The sequence below is a fragment of the Cornus florida genome, unplaced genomic scaffold (assembly GCF_030987335.1).
Source record: "Cornus florida cultivar Cherokee Brave unplaced genomic scaffold, ASM3098733v1 CherokeeBrave_3.0.0_Hap2_Chr07, whole genome shotgun sequence".
Classification (NCBI taxonomy): Eukaryota; Viridiplantae; Streptophyta; class Magnoliopsida; order Cornales; family Cornaceae; genus Cornus; species Cornus florida.
Window position 1 is genome coordinate 24,853,993 of NW_026775577.1, and position 27,782 is coordinate 24,881,774.

Consider the following 27,782-nt stretch of genomic DNA (forward strand, 5'->3'; position numbering starts at 1 on the left):
ACTTTATACATCTTAAATTATATATCAAATATTATGCATTTCCCAACATAAAAAGGAAAAAAAAAAAAAAACAAAAGGAAAAAAAAAAAAAACACAAAGGCATGCATAAAGTTAAGATGCATAAAGTTGTAATGGTACATATTTTCTTTTATCTTGGGAAATGCATAATATTTGATATATAATTTAAGATGCATAAAGTTATACTGATATCATATTTTTTTATTTTTAAGGAAAAGAGATTGGTTTAATTTTTTTAGATAAAAGAATTAAACATCTTAATTTAAAAATAAAAAAGAAAAAGAAAAGAAGTAATAACAAAATATAACTTATTTGAAATATATGTATTGAATAAAAAAAAAAAAATCATTTTAAACGTCTACATTTTAAGAAGTTGGGACATTTATAAAGTAAATAAATAAAAAAAGTGAACATTCTAAAGTTTTTTTTATTTTTTTTATGCATAAATTATTCATGAGGGTAGATTGGTCCAATTTATTAAATTGTAAAGTTAAAAAGTCTCCTAAATGGTTAAAGGGTAATTTGGTTAATTTTTTATATAAAGAGGTGTCTTTGTCCATTTTTGAACTTTCAGGAGGTTTCTTTGCCCAAAAAACAGGTAAGTTTCTTCTAAGTTTCTTCTAAATATCCTTTTGCCAAATCTTAATGGGTGTGATGGTACTTTATCCTAATTTTAAGATGTATATGTTCTCTGTGCTTTGAGTCTATCTTCTGCAAGATGGTTATTATCTAGTTTTATTAATGGAGAAAGAGAAGGTTTGTACATGAGTATTTGATTTAGTTTTCAATATTTTTATTTATTTATTATTTATTTATTTATTTAAGTCAATGAGATTATTTTCTTAATTTTACATGGAGGGTATTTTGATCACTTTAGAGTCTTTGTCATTTGAGTGAATTGGGGACATTTGAGGGAATGTGTAGGTGGAATTTAATTGGGTCATTACATCGAATTGGATCGGGGGATATTTTGAACCAAGAAAAACACCAACAGTGAAAAGTGTTACTTTGGTAATTAATTTGGAAAAAGTTTACAGTGGCTTCCGCCTGGCTGAAAAATCACAACCGGACTTAATTGAATTTAAGTACTACCAAAATTCGAATTCTAACTTTGTTATATATATATATATATATATATAGAGGGTTTTTGAATCTACACTTTGCCATTATCATGTATATGGTTATATGTAAAATTCAAAATATTTTTTTTAGCATATTCAGAAAAGAAAGAAAGTAGACATTTATTTTGGGGCAGAATATGCTATTTTATAATTATCTTTTTTTTTTAATAATTTAATTACTTTTAATAAAGAAAAGATGTTTTTTGTCATTTTAACATACAATTAAATGTGCGATAAAGATTTTTAATTCACCCCTCGTAATAATGAAATAAATTACTTTTAGTTATGTGAAAATCTTTGTCGTGCATAACGGGAGTTTTTGTTAAAATTAACCCTACAATTTAAACCAACGATCGTTAGTGGGAAATAAGATTGACGAGCTGAAGGGTGTCATGGGTCAACTAAGCGCAGAGTCTGAAGTTTCGACCCAATTCACAAAATCAAAAGAATTATTCCTTTGATATTTTTTTATCATGAATTTAATTATTGAATTCCTGGAAAAAACACTGAAAGTTCTGAAATTCCAAAAAGATTCATTGCTTCTCACTCACACATTTCATTGAAGTCTTGACTGACAATCGAAAACACAACCAGAAAATCCAGAAACCAAATTCAATTCCTCTTGATTGTCAGTGAATTGGTTTTCTCTTTCTGTGCAGAGCAAACCCAATTTCTCTTGATGGCGTCGGCGTTGTTCGGAGGGGCTGCATTTGGTGAAGTATTGGGAGCTCTTCGGGAGGTCAAACACAATGATACCAACTTCAAGTCCATACTCGGCCGATTCGAAACAACACTGAAACTAATCGAACCAATTATACGTGAAATCGAGAAATTAGACAGAGAGTTGAAACATCCGGCGGAAGAAACCGAAAGGTTCACCGACCAGTTGTTAGAGGCGGCGGAGCTTGTCCGCAAGTGCTCGAAAATGAATTTCTTCGTGGCGCCTTTCTACTGGACGAAGCTCCAAGAATCGTATGATTCAGTTGTGGAATTCTTTCAGATCTATGTGCAAGCTGTGCAGACAATGAATATCAAGATAAATCAGGTGAAGCTGAATGAAATATTGGATGAAATGAGGAAAAGTGGACGGGTTTGTGGTCCGAATCCGTTTGAAGGTTTGCGTGGAGCTCCAGGAGTTCCAGCTTTTACTGTTGGATTAGACGTGCCTCTTCAAGAATTGAAGATGAAGTTGCTCAAGGATGGTGTACGAGTGGTCGTGCTTTCGGCTCCTGGAGGATGTGGGAAGACTACCTTGGCCAAAAAGCTCTGCCGTGACGTCGATATTCAAGTTACACTGATACAGGGATCAAGGATTTTCTCATCTTCTTGTTCTTCTTGTTATTTTTATTTTTAATTTTTTTTTGGTGGTTATTGTCGCATGTTAGCTAGAAACTCACACCCGCTGTCTCCCACTTGAATCACGAGCTTTCTAAAGGTGTCCTTGTCCCTTGTTAATTACTTCTTATATTGTGTTTGGCTGATTAATATTAGTTTTTCCTTTTATTTCTTTCCTTTTTTCAGGCTGATAACCAAATCCTTCATTTTCCTTTTAACATTTCATATCAAACACAATTTTCAAATGAAAGACACTGATAGGAATTAGGGTTTTTCTCATTTTCTTGTCTTTGTTGTTTGATATTGGCAAGAAATTCACTGTGGAAGGTGACCCAATCTTTAGAGCAATTAAGTCCAATGGTTGGCCTGTTGGCGATTTGGGCTCTTTTGGCGACTCTATCTGCTCCATTGTGGATCGCCAAAATTGGGCTACGTCATGTGGATCGAGGAATGGGTCGCTGTTTTTGGCGACCTGTTAGCGAGCGCGGGCTGCCTATATTTTCTTTTTCTTTTTTAAGTTGTGGCCCAAATCCTTGTTTTAGCCCATAACACTCTTTGTAAGGTCATGTTTGACTGAAATAAAAGCAAAAAATCAGATTTTTGGGTTATTTTGCTTTCTCTTTTTTTCCCTCAAAATAATTGAATCAAAGAGCCGTTAAGGCACTGTTTGGCTGACACAAACAGTGCCTTAAAGCCTTTTTTGGGCAAAAAAAAGTTTTAAAAAATTGCCTTTTCAAAATTTTCAATGTTCCTATCGACAATTATAGTTGTTTTAGGTATTGTTTGGCTTACCTAAACAGTGTCTTAATAGCTATATTGGTATATTGGTTAACCAAATAATTTTTTTTTATTTGTTTTCCCTAACAAAATGAAATTTATTTTAAAATATGATTTTTTTATTAAAAAAAATGTGTCTTTGTTTTCAACTCTATAAATTAATAAATCAAATGATATTAGATATTGTATACCAATCAACAAGTCCATCCGTACGAAAGTGCTTCTGTAAAATACAATAAGATTCAGCTTGACTTTTCCATCCTCATTTTTTTCTAAGTCTCTTGAAGACGTCAATCTGTGAGCTGACAGGAGTTTCAGTAATCCAGATTGAAACTTTCCGTAGCGCGACATTGAAAATGAATGAAAAGTAAATAATTTAATCAATAAATAATTTAATTATTTATTTCAAAATAAAACATTACATAATAAATATTCTATTACATAAACTTCATAACAATTTAAAAATAAATAAATGCAACATAAATTAAACACTTTCTTCACCAAAGCGATTCCACAAATTTTCAATTAAATCTTTTCTCAACCGTGTATTTGTCTCTTTATTGCGAATTTGGACTTGACGAGAGTAGATTTGTACCACTAAGACCGATGGATTTTGAATTAAAGTAGGAATCGAGATTGTCTCCTCCAGTGGCGGAGTCTATCTTCCAACATTGGCATGACGCTCATCTTCAATGATCATGTTGTGAAGGATGATGCAGTTTTTATTATAAGGCACAAGTCCTCTTTATCCCAAAAACGCACTAGTCGTTTCGTTATTACCCGCTTGATCTGCAAGACCCCAAAAGCTCGTTCCACATCTTTCCTCTAAGCAAAAAAAAATTCTTTTGCTGTAGTTGGGTACGGGATGGTTTGCATCAAAGTTGCCCACTTAAGGTATATACCATCAGATAGGTAATACCCCATTCTATGGTAATAGCCATTCATAATGAAATTAACTGGAGGAATTTGGCCAGTAACGATACTGTCGAATACCGGAGAATGATCCAACACATTAACATCATTGTGTGAACCCGGCATTCCAAAGAATGCATGCTAGATTCACAAATCTTTTGAGACAACCGCTTCCAATATGAGCGTAGACGTATGAGAGCGTCCTTTGTGCACGCCATGCCACGCCATCAGACAATTCTTCCACTCCCAGTGCATATAGTCAATAACATCAAGCATACTCGGGAGTCCTCTCTCTTCCCATTCTCGAAGTAGTCATGCTATGTCGACTTTGTTGGGTGAGTGCATATACTCTTTCCCATACACATCAACAACAACCTTACAGAATGTCATCAAGGTTTCAATGGCAGTGTTCTCGCCGATTTTAATATACTCGTCACAATGATCGGTTGCACAACCATATGTGAGTATACGTATTGCAGTTGTTATCTTTTGTATAGACGACAACCCTAAATGGCCTGTTGCATCCTTTTTTTGGATGAAGTAGTTATCATAAGCTTTAACATCATTCAAGATACGAAGAAATAGTTCTCGTCGCATCCTGAATCATTTATGAAAATACTCCGGTGGATATGTGCAATTCTCGCCAAAATAGTCTTTCATTAGTTGACGGTGGCTTCCCTTTCAATCACAATGAATGTACCTCCTCTTACACAGTTTAAAGACTTGTTCTACTATCTCTGGGTTCACTGAATTCAAAATCGAACGAAAGACGTCTTGATTATGTTGAATCAACGCGTCAATAGGGTTATCTGATAAAGAGGAAGATGAAGAGGATGATGAAGAAGATAAAGAATTAGTGCCTGACAAAAGAAAAAATAGTGATGAGGAAGCCATTGGAATTTTGAGATTGAAGGAGATGTGAATTGATATTTTATTAGAATAAGTTGAGATGAATGTAATGATGATGAGATGAACAAATGATTGTTTATATAAGATGAAAAATATAGTCGTTATAAATATAGCCGTTAGGAAAAAGTTAAAAAATAAAATTTATTAAAAAATTTAAAAATTTAAAAATATTAATATTTTTGGAGAGCGAAAGTACACCATTGAAGTACATACGATAACTAAAATTTGGAGACTCTAAAACGTTGACGTGGTTATGGGAAATGCTGACGTGACTATTAAAAAATGTTGATGTGGCAAATTCAGAGAGCCTAATTCTAGATAGCCCATTGGAGATGCACTTAGGAAGGAACTAATAATTTGGAGATTGGCGAGTGATTAAGTTGTCAAAAGGCCTTCAAATGTTTAGTTAAGGACTTATGGCCGGAGATCATTTCAATGGTTGCATAGAGTTGTGTGCTAGAATGGTTACAGTTCAATTCTTAGTTGAGTCCAAATTATGTATGATGATCAACAGTTCGGTGGACCATGGACTTCTTTAGTTTTGTTCTATTAAAACAATGGGTAAATTGCACTCACACCCCATGTTTGCATTAAAGACACGTGGGGATACAACTTGGGGAGAGTGTGATCCAATTGCCCCCAAAAGTATGCAATCTTGGACAATGACACCTTAACATAACGAAAGTACATATTTACCCTTTGACCACCTAAAATAACCAAACTAGCCTCAGTTAATATACACCAACACCACATGTACACATTCTTTTATTTACCCCACCACCACCCATTATCGCCACCATCACCCACCACTTCATACCAATACCACATGTACACATTCTTTTATCTACCCCACCACCACCCACTATTGCCACCATCACCCACCATTTCATGAGAAACCCACCATTACCACCGCAACCTTTATATCAATAAAATTACATCACATATTCGTTAAGCACTTAAATAATCTGGTCATTGAAATTGCATCACGTATTATATTTGGTGTAATTTCATTGAAAGTACCTTACATAGCATCACACCAAACCCAGTTTCATAAAGCACTCCAATCTTTTTTCTTCTCCGATCCATTGCCATGCTAAACCGGCGACAACAATAGCAGAGCATTCATCAATCAATGTTGCAAGAGCACTCACCAACTTGGCCTCACCGCTGGCGGTGTCGAAGGTGTCTCATTGTTACAAACCCACACAATAAAGAGAATAAGGAGTTTATGTCTCTAGAAAGAGACCGAGGAAGGTGGGTTCGATAGGAAGAAAGTGAACTTGGCCGCCATGGATGAAGTCACCCCACCCATTGGCACAACCGATTGCTGCTGGAACCGATGGACCCCTCGCGGCCAGAATTTATAGAAACCCCTCGCCGCTAGAATCTATGGAAACAGCCTCCGTCGTCGTCATCTAACCATGACCTATCGTTAGTTCGAAGACGAAAGTTGGGTGGGTGGTAGCTGAAAAGACGTCCTCGAAAGTGTCGATCGTAATCGCTTTCTCGAAGGGTTCTTATTGTGAAAACAGTGTTAACGCGGGGTGCAGAAGCTATTAGTTGATTTTATTTGTGATTAACTTCTTTAATGACTTAGATCTGATTATTAGGTCAACTTGCCCAATTTATGATTGATTAAATTATCTGATTAATTAATCATCCACAATCACAAATATAAATATTGAAAAGTAAAGCAAATAAGGTTAGAGAGATTGCACCAGGATTTTTAGCAAGAAAACCTTAGTTGATAAAATAATTCAACTGTTTGCATGGGAAAAACCTCGTGGACTATGCAATCCAAAGTAAACCGATGCACTATGTTCGAAACAAAGTACACTGAACTTTGACTTTGGCTCATACACTATCGTTCTATCTAACACCAATTGCTGACAATTCTCTGGCTTTGCAATGTCCCATCTAACAGCAACTTAACCTCAGGCTTTGTAGAAGAGTAACAAGTAAATCAAACAACACTCCTCGAATGCTTTGACCATTTCAAAGTGTGATCGCTTTTACTTCTGTTTTTCAAGATCTGAACTCGATGTAGAAGAATTAAATCTTGCTTTTTCTTAGGAATCTCTGAATCTTCAATATAGCTCTAATTTTGATAAGATAGAGAACAACACTACTGTGATACCCCTCGATTCTAGAGCTATAGGTGATCAAGTCCGAGCACAGATCCGAGAGATATCAAATAATTAAGTATATAATCAAGTATGAGTACAAAAGAATTTAAAGAATAAATAAGCTGAAAAGAATCTAAATAAAAATCCTTGAAATATTAATTAAATAATTCACTAAATCCAAAACCTCCAATATTTATTACAAAGTAAAAAAAAACCCAATTGAAAAGAACTGAACTAAAAAGGAAATCCAAAATCTAAAGTATAAAGAAAAATCATACGTCATCGGAAGAGTGAGTGACTGTCTCTGCTCAGTACGATCAAGCTTTAAACCTGGAACTGTCGAACACCTGAAAAATAATAGTGGGTCAGGCCCACGAACAAGTTCTATACTAACTACAATCCAAACAAAGACCCGATACGCAGATACATCCTAAATAACTCAATAATAACTATCTAGTCCATAAATATATATATCCACACTAAGGGACTCTCACTAGACTACAAGGCAGTCTCAACCTGATTACCGGTAACATGCAAAACGCACCTGAAATGGGCATGAGTACCTAGACCTAACATGGCACACTTCAAACCATTATAGCCAGCTATGCATCCCACTGCATATACGCTCCCCAACCATCAATCTTGAGACTCAAGTTCATGTCGTGGTACCATAATCATATATATATATAAATCCATCCTGACACAGAACATAAAACAAACATCCAGTATGTCATCCAACTGATTCAGCTGATCTGACATGAAAAATAAGTAGGATTTAACATTTTAGTTAATCCATTCTTTTATTCCATAATAGGTGGGATTTAATATTTTGAACTAATCCATCCCAAGTATGCCACCGTCTCATACCGGTGCATATAATCCACAAAATCCATATAATTGATAGAACATAAAGAAGTAGTTCATCAATTAAAATCCAGAATAAGTATAATAAAAATTTGACATGTATATGACCATATGATGCATCCAATGCAAGATTTAAAAAAAAATCATGTCACAGCCATTTAAATTGCTAAAATAAGATTAAACAATTAAATCCTCTATATCCATTAACAACATGTAAATTTGTTTAAAATTTCATATTGTGCAAATCATTAACATATAAATTAAATTATGCATTATTGGGTTTTAATATATTATAAACTATTATTTAGAATCCCCATTAATAACCCAAAATAGTTCTGGAACCCTAAAACATTCATTGTCCGAAGCCATCCGTTGTTCGAAGCCATCCAAACACTAATTCGGCAATCGCCAGTACCGAGCATTTGTCCGAAGCCATCCGTTGTTCGAAGACATCCATTGTCCAAAGCCATCCATTGTCCGAAGCCATTTGTGGTCCGAAGCCATCCATTGTCCGAAGCCATCCATGGTCCGAAGCCATCCATTGTCCGAAGACATCCATTGTTCGAAGCTATTCGTACACTCGTTCGGCAATCGTCAGTACGGAGCGTTCGTCCAAAGCCATCCGAACACTCGTTCAACAATCGTTAGTACCGAACGCTTGTCCTAGAAAACCATCTGAACCCTCGTTCGGCCATCGTCAGTACTGAACGTTTGTCCTATAAAACCATCCGAACCACCCTCGTTCGGCCATCGTCAGTACCAAACACTTGTCCTAGAAAACCATCCGAACCCTCGTTCGGCCATCGTCAGTACTGAGCGCTCGTTCGGCTTTTCTCCATGGGAGCCGCCTCCCTCCAAGAGAGAGCCGTCTCTCTCCCTGGTATCAGGCGTCATTCTCATCTCCAGCGACTTCCAATCCTTCCGCCCCTCTCTGTTAAGATCTCTAATATTCCTAACTAAGTCCCAAATAATCCCAGAAACTCATAAAAACATAACATGCATCATTAACAATAATCTTAAGATACAAAAGATAAAATTAAACTGTTTCAAGCAACAACACATAATACAGTTAAACCTCTAAATTAATATGCATACAAGTTTAGTTTTTAAAGTACGGTTTAATCCTGGAGATTATCTAGGCATTCACAGAACACAGGTCTACCGGAAGGAGTAAGATATAGAACTTGCCTTTGAGAATTCGGATTAAAATCTCGCTGCCATCTTCTTGGATTTTTCCGGCAATCCTTGAACAACAACCCTTCTTCATTTTCTTGGTTCAACCTTGGTTCTTGGCTAAACCTTCTCTTCCTCCTCTCACCGTTCTCTCACAAACTCTCTGCTCCTTCTCTCTGCCTCTACTGTTACGTGAATAGGTTCTAAAACCCTTGGTAGACGTAATAAGATATATTTATAGGCACATTTAATTTAATTTAACCTAATTATAGTTACTTAAGGAAAAAGAAAAGGAATTATAATATAAACTAATTATATGTATAAAATTTGGCACCCTAATCCTACGTGATATCATATATATATATATATATAACCATTATAATTATATAATATATATCATATACTGAATATCACTATAAATTTAACTATTAATTATAATTAGTAATTTACATAATCCTATATACATATATACCCATATATATATGTATAATTATCCATAGATAAAACCATACCCATTTAATCCCCTATCCAAGTAATCCATGAGACTCAAACGGTAGGTCCATTCCTACTGTCCAAGCCCAACTCCTTAAAATTAAACAAACATTTAATTTAAATATTTACTTACAACTAAACACTTAACACATAAAACAATTAGGTCAAGTCCACATAAGCATATAAGTTCAATTAAAACAAATAAATAAATAATCAAATAATTTACGTAAATAATTAAACAATTAAACAAAAACCCAATAATCAAATAACAAAATTTAAAATGCAATAAAATCATAAAATAAATACGAAGACTATTCTTTTAAAATTAGGGGTATTACAATTGCTAAATCACTCAAGAATATATGTGTGCGCTCTCAAAAATACATTCAGAATACTTAGATTTGATTTTCTGAATTTTCTCTTTCTAAAAGCTTTCTCAAAATATATATTTGATGTTCCTTAAAGCCATAAATAAACCTAGATTACTATCAGGGTTTATATAGAGTTTAGAATGTCCTAATCCCTCTGAAAATATAGAAAATTTCATGCATAGGACTTAGAAAGAAATCTAGTCCAAAAGGGAATCAAACAGAATGAAAAGGTAAATTTCCAAAACTATTCATTGTGGCTACCGTTTCAAGAAGGTTAGAAGGATTTTCGATGCATTATAGCTACTGGTTCAGCCTTTTACTACCGGTTTAGCCTTGGCAGTGAAGAAACCTGCTATGAACCATAGTTAGCTACCGGTACAAGGAAAGCCCTACCGGTTCCCACTGGACAGAAAAGAATTCTCTATTTCCTTCAACCTTTTAAAACTTCCTAAGTGTTCTCACTCACTCATATACCTTTTTACAACATTGTTCTCATCATTCCGGAGTGTAGTAAACCATGAACACTTAAACTTTTTCAAATCTGCCTCCGATCTTTAATCTTGAATTTTTTTAACTAAAAAATTATAACTCGATTGGACTTGTTTTGACAACAAAATTAGCCAATTACAAACCATATATCTCACACTGATCTGGTACCGATGGCCATTTCAATCGTAGGGCAGTTGTAATGTTTGTGCCTTTATATATATATATATGCCTGTGTGTGCGGTGTGTATTAAAAGAAAAAAAAAAGAAAGAGAAAAAGAAATTAGAAAAAGAGAGGTGGGACCCACGTCCCTTTTAAATGAATTAAGAGACCAAGTTAGTCTCTGTTCTTTTCCTTTCTCTTTCTCCCGACTGCTGCTCTCGGCTCATTCTCTTTTTCCTTTTTTTTCTTTTTTTTTTTCACTTCAAGCTTTAACCCTTGATTACTCTCTCAATCCTTGCCGGATTTAGGTGCCGTTTGAGGCAAAACGACGAGTGTGACGAGCTCTACGCGTTGATGTAAGCAATTTCCAGTTTTGAGCCTTCTTTGGAACTCAAAAATTTAGACCTTTTTCTAGGGTTTTGGTGCAATCTTGAGGTAAGGGTATCTTAATCCACTCTCTTCTTGTTCCATTGTGAGTTATACTCTTTGTTGTGCTAGACATGCTAAATTTGAGAATTAATTGCTTCAATGAGGTATAAGTGATGTTTAGAAAAAAATTCATGTCTTAGGGTTATGACTTGTCTATGTGAAAAGCATGTATAGATGATGGCTTTGTGGTGTTTTTTGTGAATTATACCTCTTTTATGTGCTAACATGCTTTACTTGGGGATTAATTGTGTTAATGATTATTTTAATGTTGTCTAGAGAAATGTATGTTTATGCACATGTGATGTATTATGTGAAAAGCTTGCCTATGTGTTGAGTTTATGTCTACTATGTGTAAACTTGCTGAAAGTGATGTATGAGACCATACTTAATTGTATTATGCCAAAATTTCACATTGTCATGATATTGAGATTATATGTATATTCATGGACATGTCATTGGGATGCATGAAATGGGAGAATTTGTCTTGAAATGAAAATGAGGAATTTTTGGGAAATGATAGTTTTTGTGAAATGGTTTTGATAAACCCGGTCGCTGCGGGGTTACCAATGAGCCGGAGGTTAATATAGCCTAGAGGGGACTAGGGAGTCGCCCTAGTGTTGTTGAGCTAGCTGGGCCCCATAATGACGCCGTGGGGTTACCAAGGGTCAGGGACACTAGCCAATCCTCCTCTCGTGTTGCGGCGGGGTTACCAAAGGGCAGGCTATATTAACGTTTGAAAGTGATGGTTTTGAGAATGAAAATGGGGAATGTCATTGACATGCATTGCATTGTTTATAATTGGAATTGAATTGTATGTTGTATTTGATCCCCTATGTTGTATGATCCCTATCTCCCATTGGCCTATGCTTTGCTTGAATTCACAAGGACACAAGATTTGTGTCTTAAGTGTCACCTACTGAGCATATAGCTCACCCTACTATTTATACATTTTTTTCAGGTCTTGGAAAAGAACCGGTGAACGACAACCCACCTCAAGCTTGAGCGATACTAGAAGCTCACTTTTGTGTCTTTTGTATATCTCCCATTATTTTTGCAAAGCACTAAAAGTGTGAAGGTGTATATGTATATTTTGCAAAAACTTTGTCATATAATGTAATTAAGGTATTTGATGATATTTTGGATGTGAATTTGATAACATGTAAACCTTATTGATGAATGGGGAGAGTAATACTAGTTTGAAGTATTATTAAGGTTATTTGATTGTGTATCATCATCTTCTATTGCCGTGAATTCGGAATTTGAGCCATGATAAGGTTAAAAATGAATTTAAACAGGTTGCGGTAGGTCCATTTTTAGGGGAGGTTATGCCGAATTTTTTTTTTTTAAAAAAAAAAAAAAAAAAAAAAATTCTTGGCATTAGTTTTGGGACCGTTACAGCGGTGGTGTTGGTGGAAGTGGTTGAAGGGTGGTGGCGATTGACCAAGTCGAGAATAATATCGAAGCAATTGCAGGGTGTGGGGGCACGCGATGCCCCTTCCGGCGACGGTTTGGGCCGAAAATAGGGTGATTCAACCCAACTCTTCCATTTCCTTTTCTTCGTTGACGATGTTCTGAAACCTTCAGCGATGAAATTTAACGCAATTAATTTACTGATATGGCTCCACATCATACGCCTTTGTTGAAGTGTGTACTGGATTTTCAAGTTAAACTAAAGATGATAATATATTTAGGAATATCACTAAAACAATATGAGGAATACAATAAAATGGATTGAAGGAGGGAAAACAGCCCAATCTGAAAGCTAAAATGATGGTAGAGAAGAACGAAGTCTCGAGTCTAACAGAGCCCGATGTCTATACTTCGATCTTCTTTTTCAAGCCACTTTTTTATAGCCTTAGGTCATCCAGATTGTATCTGTTGGGCTGTGGATAAAGTGAGCCAGCGCTGCCCATGTCCCTTTATAGATCATGATGCCCTAATCCCTACTTTTTTGGATCTACTATCAGGTGTACATACCTTCCTTGAATGACCTAAATAGAGGGTGGCTGTAAGGGTCTCTGTGATTACTCTAGCCTATCTTTCGCTTTTTCTCCTCAAATTGGGTCTGCCTTGCCAAGACTTAAAGTTGATTCTCCATCCTCTATTCCAAAATCCTTTCAACATTCTCAATGGTCTCGAATAGTCCTACCATAACTCTTCGTCGCTAGTTCCCTGACTTAGCGCGTCATGTCGAGGGTCGAGGCCCATCGATCGACATGCCATAACATGGATCGAGGTTTTGGGCCCATCGATGGACAGTTTATGACTTGGTATAATCGAGGTTCTGGGCCCATCGATTAACAGTTCGTGGCATTGTTGGGCCCATCGATCGACAGCGTGGCTTGGTTAGATCAAGGTTTTGGGCCCATCGATCGACAATGTGGTTTGGTCAGATCGAGGTTTTAGGCCATCAATCGATAATGTGGCTTGGTCGGATCAAGATTCTGGCCTATCGATCTACAGTTTATGGCTTAGTCGGATTGAGGTTCTGGGCATCGATCGACAGTTTGTGGCTTGGTCGGATCGAGGTTCTAGGCATATCCATCGACAGTTTATGGCTTGGTAGGATTGAGGTTCTAGGCCCATCGATTGGCAGTTTGTGGCTTGGTCGGATCGAGGTTCTGGGCCCATCGAGCGACAGTTTGTGGCTTGGTCGGATCGAGGTTCTGGGCCATCGATCGATAATTTGTGGCTTGATTGGATCGAGGTTCTGAGCCCATCGATCGATAGTTCGTGGCTTGGTCGAATCAAGGTTCTGGCCAATCGATCGACAGTTCGTGGCTTGGTCGGATTGAGATTCTGGCCCATCGATCGACAATTAGTGGCTTGGTCAGATCAAGGTTTTGAGCCTATCAATCAATCGTTCGTGGCTTGGTCGGATCGAGGTTCCAGGCCAATTGATCGACCGTTTATGGGTTTGCTCTATAGGTTTATCATCCAGCTGCTAGTGTTGAGCTGGCCAGAGTCCATGTATATCGACCAAGTGTTTAAACATTTGTCTTGTTCTTGCTTGTGGTCAACATGCTTTGAATATATAGCTGACGTGACATAACCTACGTACATCCACAGTTGGTCGTCTTCAACAACGATTAGAGCGATTATTTGCTACGATGAGGGTGTCCATGGTGGAAAGAGGTGGCAGTGGCATGGTGGTGATGGTGTATAGGAGTTTGAGAGGTGGCGGTAGTGGTGGCAGTGTTTTTTGGGGGCAGTCGGGGTAGGTGAGGGTGAGTACAGGTGCACAAAACATGGGCGGGCATTGCAGAGGATGAGATAGGAAGAGGTTAGAGAGAGATGTGGTGTATATTGATGGAGGGTATTAAGGTCATTTAAAAGAGTTGATATTTTGGATGAAAATATAATATTTTATTTAGGGGCATTTTAGACATTTTGTATCACTAAAGGCAGTATTTGACTCCTTATATATAAAATAGGGTGTCATTGTCTAAAATTGCAGACTTTGGGGTGCAATTGGATCACACTCTTTCCAAATTGTAGATGAGTGTTTTTAATGCAAACCAGGTGGGGTGTGAACTACAATATGACCTTCTCTCTCTTCTTTTCTTTTCTTCTTCTTATTTTTTTTTTAATAACTCAGAAAATTATCAATGAAATGAATTTTGGAATTGTTTTCTATTTTTCTGTTCTACTTTCAAAGAAATAAAGTAAGGAGCTGTTATTGGCGTTCCAAAATCATTCCCAGGCGTTCCACTCTTATATATTTATTTTCTTTACAAATTTCTTGTCTAATTAGATTTTTTTTTTTGGTTAAAAAATTTCATAATAAATAAGAAATATTTTTTATATTTATACTAAAATAATGAAACACTTTGCACTTTTAATAATAATATATAGATAAGATAGATTTGGTTGAAACTTCAAAAGTTTAATATTTGTTCATTTAATGTACCACAATTATATATAATATACATCTTTTTATATATTTGGAATCTAGAGAGAATGAGGAACAAAAGATGTAGCTGGATAGTTTAGGTTATTTTTGTCATTTTATGTATGAATATATAGAAGTGGAGCGGCTGAGAATTATTTTGGAGCCCAAATATCAACTCACATAAAGTAAAGTAAATAGACCCATATATTTTGCTAGAATATATATATTTTGTTTGATAGAATGTATGTGGCACAAAAAGACAAATTAAAATGAATTTTCAAAGACAAATTATTTTGTTAGACAGAATGTATGTGGCACAAAAAGATAAATTATTTTGTTAGGCAGAATGTATTGGGCACAAAAAGACAAATGATCCCACTAGCATGTCCATTAAAACAACATGAATTTTCAAAGACAAAATTATCCTTATATTGCCTTCTTGTATTAATCCTCCCTTTTTTAAGGTCACTTAATTGAGATCATCTTTAAAAAACAACCATAATTAAAATTTCCTTAAATTCCTTTTTTAAATTTTATTAGCACAGTGTCTTTCTCTAGATAGATGTATAATAATATATAAATTTCTAAAAAGAAATCATCATGATATATATATGTATATATACAGATTCTTAAGCATACTGCAGTTCAATCCCCATAATTTTGTTTTTAAAATTTTATCAAAGCACTGTCCCTCTCCTTCATATATATATATATAAGAGTATGCAAAATTTCGCAAAACATAAAATAATAATAATAATAATAATAATAATAATAACATGTTTATAAAATTTTCATCATAACTCCAGAAAAGAGAAAAAAGTAAAAATAAAAATAAAAATAAAACTGACGCCTGTCTGTATGCAGAGCTGTTGGGTATGATCAACACTCTTTTGCACGAAACTATCTCCGGTGGACTCTTTTGCACAAAACTATCTCCGGCGGGAAGAAAATCAAGTAATGTAAAGTGATATATTTGTGTATCCTAATCAGAAATCAATGATGGTAATGGAGAAAAGGGTGAGAGAAGAAAATAAAGAATGGTTTCACTATGAGATAGAGATGGATGAAGAGAGATATTACTGGTAATCGAGAGTCTTTGCTAATTGGAAATCTGTAAGGATATTTTTGTCTTTAAAATTTTATCTTTCTAAGTGTAGGACAGCTATAGTGATACATTACCATCGGCTTGAGTTTTGGGCCTGAGTAGTGCAATTATCATTTTCCGTATATATATATATATATGATTGATTTCGCACTTTTTTATGATTATCAAATTTTTACTGGACTTTTGAATGCTTGGAAGCTTGGTGACAATTTAATCTATGAACTTAAAACTTTTGATGTGTTACATTATGTACTTCTAACTTATTTGAAAACATCATTCTTGGACACGAAAATTTAAGAACATTATCTTTGTCACGATATCAAAGACGCCCAACCTCAATAAATTGGAAAACTCGCTGAACCTGAATGAAATAGAAACAACTCCCAAGTTGTTGGTCCTGGATGATGTATGGTTTGAGTCAGAATCCCTTATTCGGAAATTCATGATCTCAATACCTGTAAAGTTTTTGACTTTTCAACTGTGGGGCCCACTTGAGTTATAAGGGTCATTGCAGACCCATTTAATTCCAATTTGTTTTCTCTCTCGGCAGCTCATATCTCTCTCTCTCGCTGCTTCTGCTTTTTTTCTTTTCTTTTTTATTTTTCAACTTCAATCCTTGATTCCATCTTCATTACTTGCCGGATTTAGGTGCCGTTTGAGGCAAAACGACGAGTGTGACGAGCTCTACGTTCTAGTACCAGCAATTCCAGTTTTGCTACCTTCCTTGGAGCTCAAAAATTTAAACCCATTTCTAGGGTTTTGCCTATTTTGAGGTAGGAGCATCTTAATCCACTCTAGTCTTGTTCTATTGTGAATTTTACCTCCATGTTATATTAAATATGCTTAATTTAGAGTTAATTATATCTATGATGGTATTAATGATGTCTAGAGGGTTTTCACGATCTTGAATATGGTTGGTTCATGTGCAAATTATATTTAGTTGTTGATTTCCTATGTTTACTATGTGCTAGCATGCTGAAATTGATGTATGAGAGTATGCTTATTTAAATTGCGCCAAATTTCCCAATTCATGATGTTGAGCTCATATATATATATACATGCACATGCTTAAATGTATTTTGTTGTATCTCAATGTGTTAATAATTACTTGGGAGATGTTGAACATGTTGAATGTTTAATTTTATGATGGAAAATTTTAAATGCCATAACATTGAATGTATAGAACATATATGCATGCACATACCATTGGGTTTGCATGAAATGGGAGAAATTGTTCTTGAAATAAATATGGGGAATTTCAGGGAAGTGTTTTTGATAAAATTGTTTTATGCGAAACCCGGTCGCTGCGGGGTTACCAACGGGCCGGAGGTTAATATAGCCTAGAGGGGACTAGGGAGTCGCCCTAGCGTGGTTGAGCTAGCTGGGCCCCATAATGACGCCGCGGGGTTACCAAGGGTCAGGGACACTAGCCAATCCTCCTTTCGTGTCGCGGCGGGGTTACCAAAGGGCGGGCTGTATTAACGTTTGAAAGTGATGATTTTGAGAATGAAAATGGGGAGTGTCATTGACATGCATTGCATTTCATTTCATTGCATTGCATTGTTTATACTTGGAATTGACTTGTATGTTGTATTTGATCCCCTACGTTGTATGATCCCTATCTCCCATTGGCCTATGCTTTGCTTGAATTCACAAGGACACAAGATTTGTGTCTTAAGTGTCACCTATTGAGCATATAGCTCACCCTACTATTTATACATTTTTTTCAGGTCTTGGAAAAGAACCGGTGAACAACAACCCACCTCAAGCTTGAGCGATACTAGAAGCTCACTTTTGTGTCTTTTGTATATTTCCCATTATTTTTGCAAAGCACTAAAAGTATAAAGGTATATATGTATATTTTGCAAAACTTTGTCATGTAACCTTGTTAATGAATGGGAAGGATAATTTTAGTTAAAGTAATTATCGGTGTTATTTGATTGTGTATGATCATATACTGTTGCCGTGAATTCGGAAATTGAGCCATGATAGGTCAAAAATGAATTTAAACAGGGTATGGTAGGCCTATTTTTTGGGGAGGTTATGCCGAATTTTTTGTAAAATTCTTGGCATCAGCTAGGGTCGTTACAAATTTGGTATCAGAGCAAAGGTTCGAAAACCTTTAGGACGACGGGTAGAGGCCTACATAGAGTCGCATGGAATGTTGTTTGTGTTGCTTACTTGACTACTTGTTACGTGGTATCTTATTTAAATGAGCATGCTTAACTGCCTATGTGCTTACTTGCTTACTTGTTTATGTTAAAATGTTTCTTGCATAGTCTTGCATGCTAAGTGTTGTACGGTATTAATTCTTGTTGAGTCGTCCACAGTGGACCTTAGTGTCATGTTTCTGAATCATTTTCTCGTTTTATAGCACGATGTCACGGCGTGAGGAACCTAGAGAAGTTGGCCCTAGACCAACAAGGGGTGATGTTGGTGAGAGCTCCAGCTCCAATCCGGAGGAGCTAAATGATGAGAACATACTTCTTAGGGACTTGATTCCCCCAAGAGCTGTTCCCCCAAGAAGAGAGAATGTTGAAACACCCGTACCCGTAGAAGTGGGTGAAGGTTCTGTGGCACTGGAGTTTAATCGTTTGTTGCAAAATGTCGTAAGGGCAACGATTGTTGCTCAGCCGCAGTTGGTACCACAACCTACAGTTCGAGTTGAGGAGACTCCAGCTCAGAAGCGTCTTAAGATTATTAAGGGGTTTTCTCAGCTGATGCCGGTTTTGTTTGAGGGTGGTGCGGATCCAATGGTAGCCGACAACTACATGGATCAAGTCGAAACTCAGTTGACCTCAATGGATGTGACAGAGGATCACTTGAAGATCATCCTAGCAACTTACAAGTTTGCTATGGATGCCAAGGTTTGGTGGAAGTCGATCACTAACCAGTACAAGATTGAAGAGATGAGTTGGGACAGGTTCAAGGAACTGTTCTATGAAAAGTACTTTCCGCTTTCCAAAAGATGGGAGTTACAAGACCAGTTTCATAATCTTATTCAAGGGAACATGTCAGTGGCGGAGTATGAGAACAAGTTCACCTCACTCTCCCGTTTTGCTCCAGAAGTGGTGAGAGATGAAGCTAACAAGACTCGGAAGTTTGTCTCGGGTCTTAATGATCGAATGAGGCCGTTGATCACGGCACAGTTTATTAAGGTTTACTCTGAAGCAATGGAAAGGGCTTTGATGCTGGAGGCTGAAAATAGAGAGAAGGATGCAAGAAGAGAGCAATTGAAGCAAAAGAGGGGTGCAGGGCCATCCTCAGAGGGATCTTCTTGGAAAAGGAACAAGGGCAGTCCATCTCAGTTTCAGGGGCAACAGTCTACAAGATCTGCTCCTACCACTCCTATCCCAGCTGGATCTGACAGGAGTGCAGTTGTTTATTATCAGTGTCAGCAGCCCGGACATTACAAGTCCAGTTGTCCGATGAGATCGTCTTCAGTTTCGTCAGCTCCGAAGGCTTGTTATGGGTGTGGCCAGCAGGGTCACTTGATTCGTGATTGTCCGAGTCAGAGAGCAGGCACCATTAGTGGCAGAGGGTCACAGCAGAGGCCGTCACAATCGGCTACAGTTCAGTCAGGTTTCAGACCACCACCACCACAGCCTACTATGTCTTCACAGGGTTCACGATCATTTAGGAGGGATACTCCTACTATGTCAGTGCAGCAGTCAGGTGTTCAGGTTGGCAGTCCTCAGGCACAGGTACCACAAGGACGTGTTTTTGCACTGGCACAGACTGATGCATCTTCTGAACCGTCAGTCCTTCGAGGTATATTTCCAGTGTTTGGTTGTTGGGCCCGTGTTTTATTTGACTCTGGTGCATCTCATTCTTTCATTTCATCATCATTTGCACTTACATCGGGGTTAGAGGTTAGTTTCATGGATCGGGCGTTATGTGTTGATACGCCAGTTGGGGTTTCAGTGTCATTGAGCCGAGTTGTGTGGGATTGCTCCATTGTGATAGCTGGGCGGACCTTTGTGTTTGACCTTATCCTCCTGGAGATGACTAGCTTTGATGTCATTCTCGGGATGGATTGGTTGGCTTCATTTCATGCCACGATCGACTGTTACAGAGGAAGGGTTACAGTTTGCACTCCCGAGGGAGACTGTTTCTTTTTCGTGGGAGATCGGAGTGATTCCCACATTTCATCGTTTTATAGAGTTCGTGGACGAAGTTATGGTGATTATTTCTTAGCTAGTCTTCTAGCCGAAGAAGATGATGTCGTGGGAGAAGTTTATCCGGCGATTGTTTGTGACTTCTTGGATGTTTTTCCAGAAGATTTGACAGAGTTGCCTCCACACCGAGAAGTGGAGTTCTCTATTGAGTTAATGCCAGGTACCGCGCCGATTTCTATAGCACCGTATCGTATGGTACCAGTTGAACTGGAAGAATTGAGGAGGCAGCTTGATGATTTGAGGATGAAAGGTTTTATCTGACCGAGTGTGTCACCGTGGGGCGCACCGGTCTTGTTTGCTAAGAAGAAAGATGGTTCGTTGAGGTTATGCATTGATTATCGGAAGTTGAATCATGCCACCATCAAGAACAAGTATCCTTTGCCAAAGATAGATGATTTATTTGATCAGTTGAGGGGAGCCAGTTGTTTCTCGAAGATTGACTTGAGGTCTGGCTATTATCAGTTGCGGGTTAGGGATGAGGATATCTCGAAGACAGCATTCCGTACACGGTATGGACACTATGAGTTCCTTGTTATGCCTTTTGGCTTCACTAATGCGCCAGCGGCATTTATGGACTTGATGAACCGCGTCTTTCACGATTACTTGGACCAGTTTGTGGTAGTTTTCGTGGATGACATTCTTGTGTACTCACGGACTCGGGAAGATCACGAGGTTCATTTGAGTATTGTTTTACAGATTTTGTGGGAGCATCGATTGTATGCCAAATAAGATAAATGTGAGTTTTGGCTACAGGAGGTGAAGTTTTTGGGGCATGTTGTTTCAGAAGGTGGAGTATCAGTTGATCCATCAAAGGTTGAAGCAGTTTTGACTTGGGAGCGACCCAAGAATGTGTTTGAGATCCGCAGTTTTCTTGGTTTAGCGGGTTACTATCGGAGATTTGTGAAGGATTTCTCCCATTTGGCAGCTCCTATGACCCGTTTGACCCGGAAAGGGGTCAAGTTTGTCTGGAATGAGGCCTGTAATTCATCTTTTCAGGAGTTGAAGACGAGATTAACTACAGCTCCAGTGTTGGTGATACCTGAGCGTGGCTTGGGTTATGTGATCTATTGTGATGCTTCACGTGACGGGTTGGGATGTGTGTTGATGCAGGATGGTAGAGTAGTGGCTTATAGGTCTCGACAGTTGAAGACTCACGAGCTTAACTACCCTACTCATGATCTGGAGTTAGCGGCAGTTGTGTTTGCCTTGAAGTATTGGAGACACTACTTGTATGGTGAGAGATTCGAGGTATTTTTAGATCACAAAAGTCTCAAGTACCTTTTCTCCCAAAAGGACTTGAACAACAGACAGATACGATGGGTTGAGTACTTGGAAGATTACAACTTTGATTTGCAGTATCATCCGGGCAAGGCAAATGTTGTAGCTGATGCCTTAAGCCGAAAATCTTGTGGAACTTTGGCCAGTTTAGCTATTCGAAAGTGGAAGATGCTTGAAGATCTAGCAGAGATAGGATTACAGTGTTGTGATGATGATGGTTGCAGTGAGTCGGCATTCTTATTTAGTCTTGTGGCTCAGCCTACTCTTGTTGTATGAGTGATTGAGTCACAGAGACAGGACCCGGACTTAGATGCCATCCACGCTTTGATCTCTAGTGGTGAGACAATGAAAGATTAGGCCTTGCATGCAGATGGGGGTCTACGGTTCAGGGGTTTGTTGGTGGTTCCCACAGTTTGTCGTGAGGATGTCCTACGGGAGTTTCACACTTCCCGTTTTGCAGTTCATCCAGGTGGTACTAAAATGTATCACAATTTGAGACGTCAATATTGGTGGAGCGGGATGAAGAATGATGTTGCACAGTTTGTGGCTAGATGCCTTACCTGTCAGCAAGTGAAGGCCGAGCATTAGAGGCCAGCTGGTTTGTTGCAACCATTACCTGTAGCGCAATGGAAATGGGAGCATATTGCTATGGATTTTGTGACAGGTTTTCCAAGGTCACGGAGGGGCAATGAGGCCGTATGGGTCATCATTGACAGATTGACCAAGACGGCTCACTTTTTGCCTATTAAGGCAACAGATGATGCAGAGAAGCTTGGTGTTCTTTATATGAAGGAGATTGTAAGGTTGCATGGAGTTCCTGTAACCATTGTGTCAGATAGGGATGCTAAGTTCACTTCGAAGTTCTGGGAAGGACTTCAAGTAGCGTTTGGTTCAGCGTTGCATCTTAGTACGGCATTCCATCCACAGACGGACGGTCAGTCGGAGCGTACTATCCAGATTTTGGAGGATATGCTTCGGGCATGTGTACTTGATTTGGGAGGTAGTTGGGAGGATCACCTTCCACTTATTGAGTTTTCCTACAACAACAGTTATCAGACGAGCATCCAGATGGCTCCATTTGAGGCGTTGTATGGTAGACCTTGTAGGTCTCCTGTTTGTTGGACTGAGGTAGGTGAGACAGCCGCCTTAGGACCCGACATTGTACTAGAGACTACTGAGAAGATTAAGTTGATAAGATAGAGGTTACTTACAGCTTAGAGCCAACAGAAGAGCTATGCTGATAAGCAGAGACGACCGTTATCCTTTGAGGTGGGAGACCATGTTTTTCTACGGGTTTCTCCACGGAAGGGATTGATGAGATTCGAGAAAAGTGGCAAGTTGTCGCCACGATTTATTGGACCGTTTAAGATTTTGGACCGAGTAGGAGAGGTTGCCTACAGGCTTGCTTTGCCACCACAGTTGGATAGGGTCCACAATGTTTTCCATGTATCGATGTTACGGAAGTACGAGTCAGATCCATCTCACATTTTGAGTTGGGTTGATGTGGACATTGATGAGGATGTTTCCTACGAGGAAGGACCAGTTCAGATTCTTGACACACAACAGAAGGTGTTGAGGAACAAGACGATACCAATGGTGAAAGTCCTTTGGAGACACCACGGAGTCGAGGAGGCTACTTGGGAGCTCGAACAGGAGGTTCGGTCCAAGTACCCAGCGTTGTTTTCTTCTCCAGGTATGTCTTGATTTCGGGACGAAATCTTTTTTAAAGTTAGGGAGAATGTAAAGTTTTTGACTTTTCAACTGTGGGGCCCACTTGAGTTATAAGGGTCATTGCAGACCCATTTAATTCCAATTTGTTTTCTCTCTCGGCAGCTCATATCTCTCTCTCTCGCTGCTTCTGCTTTTTTTCTTTTCTTTTTTCTTTTTCAACTTCAATCCTTGATTCCATCTTCATTACTTGCCGGATTTAGGTGCCGTTTGAGGCAAAACGACGAGTGTGACGAGCTCTACGTTCTAGTACCAGCAATTCCAGTTTTGCTACCTTCCTTGGAGCTCAAAAATTTAAACCCATTTATAGGGTTTTGCCTATTTTGAGGTAGGAGCATCTTAATCCACTCTAGTCTTATTCTATTGTGAATTTTACCTCCATGTTGTATTAAATATGCTTAATTTAGAGTTAATTATATCTATGATGGTATTAATGATGTCTAGAGGGTTTTCACGATCTTGAATATGGTTGGTTCATGTGCAAATTATATTTAGTTATTGATTTCCTATGTTTACTATGTGCTAGCATGCTGAAATTGATGTATGAGAGTATGCTTATTTAAATTGCGCCAAATTTCCCAATTCATGATGTTGAGCTCATATATATATATACATGCACATGCTTAAATGTATTTTGTTGTATCTCAATGTGTTAATAATTACTTGGGAGATGTTAAACATGTTGAATGTTTAATTTTATGATGGAAAATTTTAAATGCCATGACATTGAATGTATGGAACATATATGCATGCACATACCATTGGGTTTGCATGAAATAGGAGAAATTGTTCTTGAAATAAATATGGGGAATTTCAGGGAAGTGTTTTTGATAAAATGGTTTTATGCGAAACCCGGTTGCTGCGAGGTTACCAACGGGCCGGAGGTTAATATAGCCTAGAGGGGACTAGGGAGTCGCCCTAGCGTGGTTGAGCTAGCTGGGCCCCATAATGACGCCGCGGGGTTACCAAGGGTTAGGGACACTAGCCAATCCTCCTTTCGTGTCGCGGCGGGGTTACCAAAGGGCGGGCTGTATTAACGTTTGAAAGTGATGATTTTGAGAATGAAAATGGGGAGTGTCATTGACATGCATTGCATTTCATTTCATTGCACTGCATTGTTTATACTTGGAATTGACTTGTATGTTGTATTTGATCCCCTACGTTGTATGATCCCTATCTCCCATTGGCCTATGCTTTGCTTGAATTCACAAGGACACAAGATTTGTGTCTTAAGTGTCACCTACTGAGCATATAGCTCACCCTACTATTTATACATTTTTTTCAGGTCTTGGAAAAGAACCGGTGAACGACAACCCACCTCAAGCTTGAGCGATACTAGAAGCTCACTTTTGTGTCTGTTGTATATTTCCCATTATTTTTGCAAAGCACTAAAAGTATAAAGGTATATATGTATATTTTGCAAAACTTTGTCATGTAACCTTGTTGATGAATGGGAAGGATAATTTTAGTTAAAGTAATTATCGGTGTTATTTGATTGTGTATGATCATATACTGTTGCCGTGAATTCAGAAATTGAGCCATGATAGGTCAAAAATGAATTTAAACAGGGTATGGTAGGCCTATTTTTAGGGGAGGTTATGCCGAATTTTTTGTAAAATTCTTGGCATCAGCTAGGGTCGTTACAATACCAGGATGCAAAATATTGGTTACATCAAGATTTGTGCTTCCTGCATTTGGTTCCACGTATAAATTGAAACTGTTGAATGATGAAGATGCTAGGATTCTTTTTCGTAATTCAGCATTTCCTGAAGATGGGAGCCCTGACATATCAGAAGATGTTGTCAACAAGGTAGTATACAAAAGACGTACTTTTTGAATGATCCGAAATACTCAGCCTTCAATACCATGATTTTTTTTTTTTGGCTTCAGAGCTATGTTAAATGGACTTGGGTACGTGCATCGGTCGGGTATATATCCACGTATCGGATGTGTCAAATCTCTAAATAGACAGGCACATGAACACTACTAAATATTTGTAATAAAATGAAAAAAGGGTTCAATTTAGGCAATAAAATAATAAATAAAATTCTTGGACATATTTTTAGGTGCATGTCCAACCAAAAGTGTTGGTCACATTGTTCCATATCTGAGTAATTATGTCGGACACATGTATTTAACCTACTTTTAAAGGGTCCATGTAACATAGCTTTAGGGTTTGTATTTTTTAATTCTTTTTTTTTTTTTTTTTTTTATTTTGTTTTATTTTTTCTATTCTTGATTTGATGGATAAAATCATGGTTAGTATGTCCCAACTGACTTCAGAGTATGTATATAATTAGAAATATGAATGTAAAATTAATTTATTTGCAAGAAGAAGTAGAGCTTCTGTTTACTTATCTGCAATTCTGCATTAGTTCCATTTAATTGAAGATCAAGATGTAGAGTTTGTGTATACTTGTCTGAAATTCTGCAACTAATTTAATTTGCAGATAGTGAGAGGCTGTAGGGGATTCCCACTGGCCCTTACAGTGGTTGGTAGATCACTGTGTGGACAACCTGAGGTGTTATGGGAATGGGCACTGAAGCAATGGTCTAAAGAAGGACATTCTATTTTATTCCAACAAAGAATTGCTTATTCGTCTAAAAACTAGCGTAGATGCGTTGGGTGAAAAAAGTAATGTCAAAGAGCGTTTCCTGGACCTAGGTTCATTTCCTGAAGATCAAAGGATCCCTGCCACCGCTCTTATCGATATTGGGGTGGGACTATACAACCTAGAGGAAGGCGATGTTCTTGGCAACATCTATGAACTTTCATTCCGAAATTTTGCCAATCTTGTTCTTACAAGGTATTCTAGATTCGTATTTTTCTTTAAAATGAACAATCATGGTTATTTTGATAATTATGGATACCTGAATTTCTTTCATTCTTTTTCTGCAATTGATTGAGCAAGCATGGAGCATGTCATTAGGCTACTTGTTATTAGTGTTTGTCTAAAAATTGAATTTCACCATAAATAAACCCGATTTACTCTTATTCACAGGAAACATGCTATCTCACATTTTCAAACCGAAGAGCATTTTGTCATGCAGCATGATATGCTGAGAGAGTTGGCTATTCACCAGAGTAGCAAAGAGCCTGTTGAACAGAGGAAAAGATTAATTGTGGAGATAAGTGGAAATGACCTTCCCAGGTGGTGGATTGAAAAAATGGATCGACCTTTCCAAGCCGGCCTCCTGTCCATCTTCACAGGTTTGCTATCCTTTCCAAGCCGGCCTCCTGTCCATCTTCACAGGTTTGCTATCTCACATTTTTCAAAAAAAAAACTTGCTAGTGGATTGAAAAAATGGATCGACCTTTCCAAGCCGGCCTCCTGTCCATCTTCACAGGTTTGCTATCTCACATTTTTCAAAAACAAAACTTGCTGCTCAAGTGGTGGATTGAAAAAATGGATCGACCTTTCCAAGCCGGCCTCCTGTCCATCTTCACAGGTTTGCTATCTCACATTTTTCAAAAACAAAACTTGCTGCTCAAGTGGTGGATTGAAAAAATGGATCGACCCTTCCAAGCCCGCCTCTTGTCCATCTCTACAGGTTTGCTATCTCACATTTTCAAAGCAAAACCGACTCCAGAATAGTTGGTAATTGGAAATTTTAATTTTTTTTTTCTTTCCCCACCCCAACAAATTCACAATGTGCGACTCTCCTCAAGCTGGTGCAATATTACCTGAAATTGAAGTTCTAATATTGAATTTCAAGTCAATGAACTACAGCCTACCTGAATTCATGGAGAAAATGGACCAATTGAAGGTTCTGATCATTGCGAATTATGGTTTCTTCCCAGCGAAACTGAGCAACTTTCATCTACTTGATTCTTTGTCTGGTCTAAAGAGAATCAGACTTGAGAAAGTTTCAGTTTCATTCCTTAGTGAATCCACATTACAATTCGGGAATTTACAGAAGATATCCTTGATTATGTGTGAGATTGGCAAGGCCTTTACCAACTGTACCATCGATATGCCCCATATGTTCCCTAATCTTTGGGAGATCAATATCGACTGTTGCAATGATTTAGTTGAATTGCCTGAGGGGCTTTGTGATGTTGCCTGCCTTGAGAAGCTCAGTATCACTAAATGTCATTATCTGGAAAAACTCCCTGAAGGATTTGGAAGGCGAACAAGTTTGAAAATGCTGAGGCTTCATGCCTGTACAAGCCTTTTGGGGCTACCTGAGTCAATCGGAAGTCTCCATAAATTAACAGTTCTTGATATATCTGACTGTTTAAGCATGACTGAGTTGCCAATGGGGATCGGTGAGTTGTGTGGTTTGGAAAAGCTCGACTTGAGAGGTTGTGAATTTTATAAGTTGCCGTCATCAGTAAAATTAAAGGAGGTAATATGCAGCAAAGAGGCTTCCGATCTCTGGGAACCTTTTAAGACTCATCTTCCGATCGCTTCTGAGAAATGA

General features: G+C 37.9%; 1 pseudogene; it reads left to right on the top strand.

Annotated features, from left to right (window-relative positions):
- Positions 1 to 1,529: 1,529 nt before the first annotated feature.
- Positions 1,530 to 27,782, top strand: LOC132316451 (putative disease resistance protein At5g47280; annotated as a pseudogene).